Below are 10,041 nucleotides of genomic sequence, written 5' to 3'. Positions count from 1 at the left end.
TTGCAATGGGGCAGAGAAAGGGAAGGGGGCGAGCGAGGGAGATGGGGACTATTAGCACCTTGGTAATGTAAGTCAATATCAGAAAGTGAGGTGTGTGGGAAGGAATCTAGCTGGCAAAAAACCCCAAAAGGCAGAAGAAAGTGCAACATCGAAAACCACCAAAATAATCGTATCGGTTTATTCGCATGCATTTGTTTATTCTTTGTGAACCGCCTTGGGGCCTTTTGGGGGGAAAGGCGGCATACAAAGAAACAGTAACATAAGGGATGTGAAGGTAGAAGGAAGGAAGGAAGGAAGGAAGGAAGGAAGGAAGGAAGGAAGGAAGGAAGGAAGGAAAGAAAGAAAGAAAGAAAGAAAGAAAGAAAGAAAGAAAGAAAGAAAGAAAGAAGGGGTCTGTGCATATCAGGAAGACTTTCGTGTGTGTGTGTGTGTGTGTGTGTGGACACGGAGTTTAGGCCCTGCAAGTATTTCCAGAGTCGAGAGAGGCCGAAAGAGTGGCTGGGGAAATCCAGTCAGATGGTTCAGGGTAGAAATAATAAAATTATTAAAATTATTAAAGGCCCCACAGGTCCGAGTCAAGCCGCAGTTCCATTTGACTTCATTACAGTGGTAGGATATTTCCTTTTGAAGGAGATATATGGTCCAAATTGGTCTGGGTTAAGAACTTAATTCGTTCTGGAAGTCCGTTCTTAACCTGAAACTGTTTTTAACCTGAAGCACCACTGTAGCTAATGGGGCCTCCCGCTGCCACCACACCACCGCCGCACGATTTCTGTTCTCATCCTGAAGCAAAGTTCTTAACCCGAGGTACTATTTCTGGGTTAGCAGAGTCTGTAACCTGAAGCGTCTGTAACCCGAGGTACCACTGTATTCTAAAGCTGCAGTTTTCCATGGATACCAATATTGATGGGGGACACTTGGCTTAGTAGCAGCGCGTGTGAAAAGGATCTGGGGGTCTTGGTGGACCACTAGCTGAACATGAGTCCACAGTGTGATGCAGCAGCAAAAAAGGCCAACGCTATTCTGGGCTGCATCAAAAGAAGTATAGTGCTCAAGGGAAGTAATAGTACCACTCCATTCTGCCTTAGTTGGACTCAGTGGCGTAGCGTGGGGGGTGCAGGGGGGGCTGGCCGCACCGGGCGCAACATCTAGGGGTTAGGGTTAGGGGGCGCAAATTACTTGCCTTGCCCCGGGTGCTGACAACCCACGCTACGCCACTGGTTGGACTACACCTGGAATACCGTGGTGGAGTCTCCTTCCTTGGGGGTTTTTAAGCAGAGGTTGGATGGCCATCAATCATAGATGCTTTAGCTGAGATTCCTGCCTTGCAGGGGGTTGGAAGAGATGACCTTGGGGGTCCCTTCCAACTCTAAGATTCTATGATTTTATGATCGGCTTTCTCTCAGTTCCCACCCCACGCAGACACATATCTCTACTTTGCAAGGAACTGTCCAGGAACTGTTCACATTATTTGGGGGATGGGGGTGGGAGTGGGTTTCCCCCTCCCCCGGTGGACCTTCTTGGAAAAGTCCACCAAGCGAAAGAGGAAGATCACCCGCCGCATTCCGAAGTCTGGAGCCGGGCAGCAAAGCAGTACGATTTATTTTATTTTTAAAGGCCTTCGAAAGCCCGGCCTCCCATCCAATATGCCGCTGGAACAGGATGAAACGGAATCAGATTAAACTGAAATTTTTCGTCACAAACCGCTTCACGTCAGGGCTGGGGAACAGGGGCGATCTCTTCCAACTGCCTCACCGATGTATGCTCGGCGCTGCACAAAATAATTTGGCTGCTCCCCCTTGGACAGCCGCCGTCGGTTTTGCGGGCGATCCTGAAGCTAGCAAACCGAATGTCTCATCAACAGGATGTGCATATTTGCACGCAAGAAATAATAATAATAATTAATAATAATAATAATTAATAAAAACTTTTCGATCTCTGTCACGCTAGTGGAATGTGGCATTTTGCGCTATTGATGTCCTTCCAATTAAATCGCCTCTTTATGTCGCTTTCTGACGGGGGATGTGTTGCAATCAAATGCGTTTCCCACTGCAATTAACGAATTATTGCAAAGCATACCAGCCAACGATTTTCAACCCATGACTTTCCTCTCCCTCCTCTTCTATTTGTAAAGGGGAAGCCACCAATCTCTGACTGGGTTGCCTTTGGAAACCCATTTCTATTTCTTATTTTATTTTATTTTTGTTGGTGGTGGGTTTATTTCAACTTTATTCATTTCTACCCAACGTTGTCCTTTCCGATGGGGGCGAGGTGGCCTGGCTGTACACAGGGAGCAGTCTGGAAGGAGACAATCCGGACACCCTCTCTCGATTGTGTTCAAGAGTTGTCGCCCTTTGGTGGCTGGGGAAATCTGGAAAGGACTCAGAAGCTGGTGTGTGTGGGTCTGGCTGCCTCCTACTTTTGAGTTCCGCGGGGCCCTGTTCAAGCAGAGAGGAGATAAAAAGCCTCCAGTCCTTCTCTCGCCACCCTTGTCGCCCCCACAGAACTCCTTTTAACGAGCCAGCAAAGAATTAATATCCACAACCATCCCTCGACAGTTCTTTGCAAATACGTGCGCCTGTGCGTTGCTGCTGCGTATGTGTAAGACCTTCGACACCGGTGCAGCAGTTAGGCAATTTTAGACTCTGGACTTAATGGTCTTATTGTGGGTGGGGTGGGGGCCCTGCGTGACCCCCCCGCTCTTTAGATGGCAATGTGCATTATGGTAGAACAATCCTGGCATATGGGCGCCCTCCCCCTCTCTTTCTCCGGACTCCTTCGCCGCAGCCCTGACCGGATTGCACCCCTGCGCCCCAATCCTACTTACAACAAACACTCCATCCTATTCCCAGGCTCTTCCTGGAAAGGAATGCCTGCTCTGTTGAAACCAAAATGGGATTTAAGCAAACAAACAAACCAAAACACAAGACAATACAACACTATCCAAATCGTGCGAACCTCAGGACAAAGTTTGGGCAGGTTAGCGGACAGCGGGGAATTTTGGGAGTTGGGGAAAGAGGACTGGGAAGAAGATCTGGACAATGAACAAACCAAGCAGGGAAATAGAGAAGGCTCCCACTTCACATCGCTAGTGTGGGAGAGCATTATCCCCAGCCTGGTAATGAGCAGTTTTCGGGGGTCGAAGATGCGCTTCTGAAATGGACCTGCTTTTTGGAACTGGCTCGGTCTTCTCTTGTCGCCGGCTCGGTCTTCTCTTGTGTTCAGAGCGAGCTGGCTAGCTCGGGAGAATCGACGCTCTCCCTGCCTTCTCCCTGCTCCCAGTCTCTCTTTTCTCCCTCTCCGCCCCCCTCTCCCCTCCACTGCTTTGCCCCCTTTGCCCCCTGGTCCAATAACTTTGGCATAATCTCGCGGCCATTAATAAAATCAACTGGCCAGAAATGGGCACTGACTGCTGTGTGTTGGGCGCCTTAAATAAACAGCCCGCTCTCCCTCGCTCTTTAAAATTCTCCATCCACTTCAGATGTCTAAAAAAGCAAGATCGCCGTGATTTTGTCACGGTTTGGTAAATTTACCCCTTTAAGAGGCTTTCATAAATCCCAGAACACACCTTCAGCCAGATTTGAATATAGATTTAGGTTTTAAAACCGGGTCGCTGAGAGAACACTGCTTTATCAAAAGAGAATTTCAGCCCTTTCCTTTAGGCTTAGCTATACGGATGCCCAGACGACTCTGACAAAAAATAAATAAATTAAGGAGTGCAGGAGAGAGGAAAGGAAAAGGGAAAAGGGAAAGATTGGATCGGAAAAGGGGGGGAGAAGGGGGAAGCGAGGGGGGATTTTAGTGTGTGGAATAGAATCTGCACAGGGTTTGGGGAGATCAGCGCCTGGTACCGGCAAGGCTTTTTTTGCAACTGATGAAAAAGTTGGGGGAAAGGTTGGGGGGGTGCAGGTCTTCCTCATCTGGAAAAAAAAGTGGGTCGCGCTTTTTTTTTGTTTGTTTTAGTGGGGGAAGAAAAAGCCAGCGTTTCCTCCTCCTTTCTCCGCAAGTTTCTCTATTTTTTTTCCTGGTCCAGTTGGGAATCTTTACAGCCCCAAAGCCGGGATCAGCTCAGGATAAGGCGCCGTGGAAACTTGGCTGTTCCAGCTCCTTCTAGGAGGCGAGAGAAAAGCTCACTCCTAGCGCGCAGTAAGTTACTTTTGCGAGTCTCTGTTTTAAGATCCGGATTCCTCCCCCCACCCTCTCTCTTTCTCCCTACCCCCCCCCCATCCCATCTTACCCAGCCCCACCCCGGTTTGGACTTTTCAGCGCTCCTCCAAATGATGCCCCGGTCTTTGTTTTCTTTTATTGTAAGTTTAACTGACTTAACCTGTCAAGTGCTGCTCATATTGGCGAAGGAAAAAGTGGTCCAGTAGGAAAGGGTGTGTGTGTTTTTTATTTGGAGGAGGGCAGGAAGGTAGCTCTCAAGCCAGCTCCTCTAGCACATAGCCGCCACCACATTCCGCCCCCCCCCCAGCCACAGGAGCCGTTTCCACCACCCCAGACCCCTTTCTGAGCGCACCCTCCTCCGAAAGGCATCTCGACCAGGTTTCCCTTCCGCAGTTCAGAGCCTCGCTCCGCGCCTCGTCCTCCCAAACTCTCCCCAAACTTTCTTTGAAGATGAGCAGAGATTTTCTCACTTCTTCTTTTTAACCCTTGACTCTCTCGGCTTGCCTTCCGACCACAGTAAATTGAGGTTAAGGTGGTGGAGAGAGAGAGAGGAGGCGGCGTCTAGTCAATTTCCCAGGAGATCTAGTCCAGCTTTAGCGCGCATCGAATGTTCTAATTTTATTTGTTAATAATAATAATAATAATAATAATAATAATAATAATAATATCTTCTGCAGGGAAAATGGGGGAGGTGGGTGAATGGGGCCAGTGTGTGGGTATGTGTTTGAGTGTTTGAATTTAGTGTGCGAAAGATGATGTCCAGATTTGCACAGATTTCCTCTTCCTAAGCACATATATGTAGACAAGACTAGAGGCATTATTTTAGATTCACACCGTCTCTTTTCCGGAGCGCCTGCTCCTAACGCTTCAGCCATGAACTCCGAAGCAACTGTGAAAGTTGTCGCGATCTTTCGCTTCGCTTTTAATATCAGAAAATCGCTTTGCGTTGGCCGAGGGTGCAAAAGTCTTCCCGCAGAAGCACGTGCGCGCCTCGCATGCTCCAGGCACACTGGAGGGGAGTGTGCAAAACCTGTGAGGAATAGCTGAGGCAAAGCAGTGACTGGCACACACACACACACCGCTGACCCCCCCCCCACAAACCCCCTCAGCTCAAGCGATGGGATGTGCGCTCATGCGCTCCTCATCAAGTACCCTTGTTTTTTAACTCGACCCGGCAAATCCTCAGCCCTCCTAAAACACCCCGAGATCCTAAGCACAACAAACCGAAGTTCTCAGCTGAATCCTATTCTCCTGCTTCCTCTTGGGATCTGAGAGCAGCGCGCTTCGCTTCCAAGCCTAGTGCCTCGACGGGCGCCGCTCGGACCGAATTAAGGAAGCCCCTTTGGCTGGAGACGGGAGCGCGCCCCGCTGAGCGCATCCTTCCGCTGCACACCTCTGAAGTGAGATGTGGATCGGGCGGAGGCTGCGCGCGGGACTTGGAGGGGCGCGCGGGAGGTGGCAATTCCCCTTATTCTATTTTATTTTAGCCACTCCCGCCTCGCCTGATTCCTCTGCCCGTCTGGCTCCGCGCAGCCACCGCCTTCAATAATCCAGTCTCCATATAAAACAACCATTACAGTCCAATATATTTGCGTGTGTTGGCAAACTTGATAGAAAAGAGAGGGAGAGGAAGCGGGTGGGGGGAGGGGAGAGAAGGATCTAACCAGCCCAAAGCGAGAGGGGGGTGGGGGTGGGGAGGCTGTGAGGAAGAAGAAAAGGCTACCCCGGAGAGGCTTTTAAAGCAGTTCGAGACAATCTCTAATCTTTTTCGTTTGTAACCTCCCCTCCCCGCCAAAACAGAACCTTTATTTCCACGTCTAAGAAAAGTTTCTTTATAAGGCGCGTCTCCCACAAACGCCCCCCCCCAACTTTCTCTCTCTATCTTTGGATTTATTTATTTTTCTAATTACAACCCATCATTTATTTGGAGAATCGATGCCATATAATGTCGATGAGGAAGAGTTTAATCGGAGGGAAACAGAAAACTAAATTGGGGGGGGGACACAAAACTTTTTTCTAGCCCCTGCTTGATAGCATAGGGGACTGTTCAGTTTAGGTTTCTTTTTATTTTTAATCTAACAAAACACTGTTTTATAGAAGTAAACGAAGGAGGGAGAGCTGTTTGTAAAAAGCAACAACCCCAAAACAAAATGAATTTCTATATCTATCTAATTAATTTTCCCTTTTTCTTTTTTTGCCAGAAGAGAGGTTTTATTTTTCTTCACCTTTTCCATCCGGGCTGCTATTCCGAGCTGACCTCTTGCCTATTTCCAAATCCTCTCCCAACCACCAACAAATGTAAATTATTTGAAACACTCTCCCACCCCGTCGAAAATAATATCTGACTTGTAAAAGTCGAGAGGTGAATTTTGAATTAAATATTTACAGTGCCGGCTCCCGGGGAAAAGCTAAAACTCTTTCCAACATACGTTCCTTCTCCTATCCTTCAAGACCTTAAAATGGAAAAGAAAGCAAAGAGGAATGCTTAGAGGTCTTTCGAAGCTCCTTAAATCCCATGCGAAGAAATGTCTCGACTTTTAGGAGTTTTCCCCCCTTTCCCATCACGCAGGGTCCGCTGCTTCCAAAACCGCAAGACTGGGAAGGGAATTCAGGATGCTGGCGAAGTCGGCCAAAAACGGACTTTCTCCCCAAAATGCTTCAACCTGGGGTGGTTGAGCGAAAATCAAAACAACAACAACAATCGCCTCTCCCCGAACCCCTAATGTGTAAATCTAGATCGCTCTCCCCATTTATCCCGCGTTTCTGGCTGATTAAACCGGTTTATTTGTTCTCCAAAGCTGAGCATTCTCCAAAAGTGAGAGGCCATTTCAAAACTTGATCTCCGCGCTTTTAATGTATGCGAACTAAATCAGGGTTTGGGGAAGGAGAAGGGAGGGATTTATTTTATTTTTTTTAAAAAAGTTTTACCCGAATAATTGCAGCTAAGAGTGGAGGGAAGTTGGTTTAAAAAAAATAATCATAATCATTCTCTCGCCCAATTCCCTCGCACCTCACCCCCCAACACAGGATCTGATCAGGTCGGTTAAATGACCATCGCTGTGCAATAGATGCAATGCAATATTCTGCATTTAATCTGAAGCGAGCCACAACGGCCAGCCTCCCCGCCCTTCCGGCTTTCTGTACGAAATCCCAATTTATTTAAAAGCGTGGTGGTTTAATAATAATAATACACAAGAAGAAGGCCCCGGTATTTAGTTCAGACAAGAACCCCCCCTTAAAAAAAAATCATCTCCCTCCCTCTTGGACTTTCTCGCTAATCACATCTAATGAAAACGTAGGATTTCCCATTCTTTCGGAGTTGGGGGTTGTGTGTGTAGTTGGGGGTGGGGGGGGAGAGAGAGAACAGTGAAAATATAATGTATTGTCATTAGGAGAATTGACTGTGGGGCTGAAGGCAGCTCTTAATTGAAAAAGGCAACCTGTTTTTAATGGTGCGGCGGAGGAGAAGATTACAGACTTTAGCCAAACACGGAGTCAATTAATAAGGGCTGGGCGGGGGGGGGGCATTAACCCTAACGCAGATACATCGGTGTCAGCCGTCGGGGGGAGGCAGGAAAGCTCCTACCTGAACCCTCGGGGAAGCGATGCGCACCCCCCCCCGCACTCTGCAATCCACGTCCACTCATTTTAAGCATATGGTCAATCCCTCCCCCGACAAGAAAAGGTTAGCAGGGTCCTTTTATTGTCTCGTTCCATTTCTTTCTTTCTTTCTTTCTTTCTTTCTTCCTTCCTTCCTTCCTTCCTTCCTTCCTTCCTTCCTTCCTTCCTTCCTTCCTTCCTTCCTTCCCTCCCCCCCTTGAGTGAAGTATAGCTCAAGGCGGGGATAAATTTGCTCTTTTCCTCCAAATTTATCCCAGACCCCAAAGGCTATCTCCTCCTCCTCCCCCCCCCCCGCAGGAGGGTACATCAAACTCTGGGGTCAGGTTGGGGAGACATCTAGAGGGTTCTTTTGGAGCCCAAGGCAGGAAGGGCTCGGATCCCTCGCGCCCGGCTTTACTCTGAAGTAAGTCCCACTGGCTTCAACGGAGCTCTTTCCTAGGGCAGTGTAAATGATAAAAGACTGTACTGCCGGCAAGGGGGGGGGGAGCTTGCTTCAGAGTTTTGTTTTGCTCTTGCATTCAAACCTGCTTAGGATCGCGCTGCGCGTGCTTTAAATACACAGGGCACTTTTAATCAACAAGCAACGGGGAATGGTATCCTACATTCGCCCAACGGCACCGACACACTGAGATCGCTCCACTGGGCAAAAGCAATGTGCCTTCTTAAGCCAAATATATAATAATAATAATAATAATAATAATAATAATAATAATAATAATAATAATAATAATTCCCACCTTTGCCGGAGTAAATATAACATCAGTCCCCTGAAACGTTCAGACAAGCGACTACGTGTATCGACATTTTTCACACCAGTGCTCCGCGCAAACTTTAGACCTCAGTAGCGCGCTTGCAGCAGGATCCTGTGTTGCGTTTGTTCTTGATGAAATAAGCCTCAGAGAAGCTGCGCGCTTTAGGATTGCAGGCTCAAGATCCCTTCAGAAAGGACTCCTTGCTCTCCCATCTGCGGGAGTTTCCTTTTGGCTGCAATCCTATGCGCTCCGGAGCTGCGCAAAAATCCCATCGGCTTCAGCCACCAAAGGATGGGTGCTCGGGCAAAGCTTTCGTGTTGGGTCTTAATGCGGGGTAGGGGAGAGGCAACGGGTTGGATCTGAGGACAGATTTAGAAATGGCTCTTTCGACAAGGCGGTTCTGAAAAGCTGGAAAGGAAAAACCCTATAGAAAGCAGCAAAACTCTCTTTGCTGCTCCCGGGTCTGGACTGAACGTGGGTTAAACCAAACCGGATTTGGCACGCTCCGGATTCCCAACTCGGATTACAATAATTTGTGAGTAAGCCCCATTATAAATATTCCAGTAAAACACCCCCCATTCCCCCCCTCAATAAAATGAGTATTGCAATCTGGGGCCTCCTTGGGGCAGAGACCTGTCTTGATAGTGAAAAAGAATTTACACACACGATTTAGGTTGGGGCCGCACATTTCTTAGGAGAAGTCCCATCCTGTGGCGTTTGGAGATTTTGCTTTTACAAATGAGTTGCACCTGTTATTTATTTATTTATTATTTATTTCACAGCCCCATTTTATCCCCCAAACTTTGGCCGACGCTTTTCGCCCTAACACAGCAATGCAACTCATATTTCTGAGAGAATATCTAACTTCTTCCCTGGGGGAGGAATAAAACACAAACCAATGAAACCTCTGTTTCTGGACTCCAAAGACGCTTTCAGAAGGGAACTTGATTTCAAATTTGTTTGGGGATGCTTTGAGCCGATCTGGATCCGGATCACTAGAAGTCGTCCCCCCAAAAAAGCCCCCCAGGCCTTGGGGTCCATTTATACTTCCCCAGAAACCTCGCCGACGCCTTGCCATTTCGCCCTGTGGGTCTTTGCGGCTTCCACTGCGTGTTTATTAGAAATTTCAAGGCGACGAGGTGAAAATCAGTGGAAATCCGGGTCGAGTCAAATCGGCTTTGATACACTCCGGATTCCCCAGCCCAGATAAGCCGAAACCGGGTAACATGCTAGACAGCAGACTTTCCCCGCCCCCCCCCAATAGCAAGCCTTCCCTCTCCACCAAATTTTTAACATTTGCATATTACTGTAAATATGGGCTAATAGAGAATTGGAGGACCAATCCGGTTCAGTCCAATAGGGAGCAATTGACTTTAGACCAAACATCTTGCCTGTGGGTCAGTCACGGGAGAGATTTGTGGGGAAGGTGATATAGAAATTGGGAAGGGGGGAGAGGAAGGAGGGAGGGAGGGAGGGAGAAGCAGAGAGATCTGCTTTCATC

This window comes from Podarcis vaucheri (genome assembly GCF_965113315.1).
Source record: "Podarcis vaucheri genome assembly, chromosome: 1".
Lineage (NCBI taxonomy): Eukaryota > Metazoa > Chordata > Lepidosauria > Squamata > Lacertidae > Podarcis > Podarcis vaucheri.
This window is presented reverse-complemented; position numbering follows the sequence as displayed.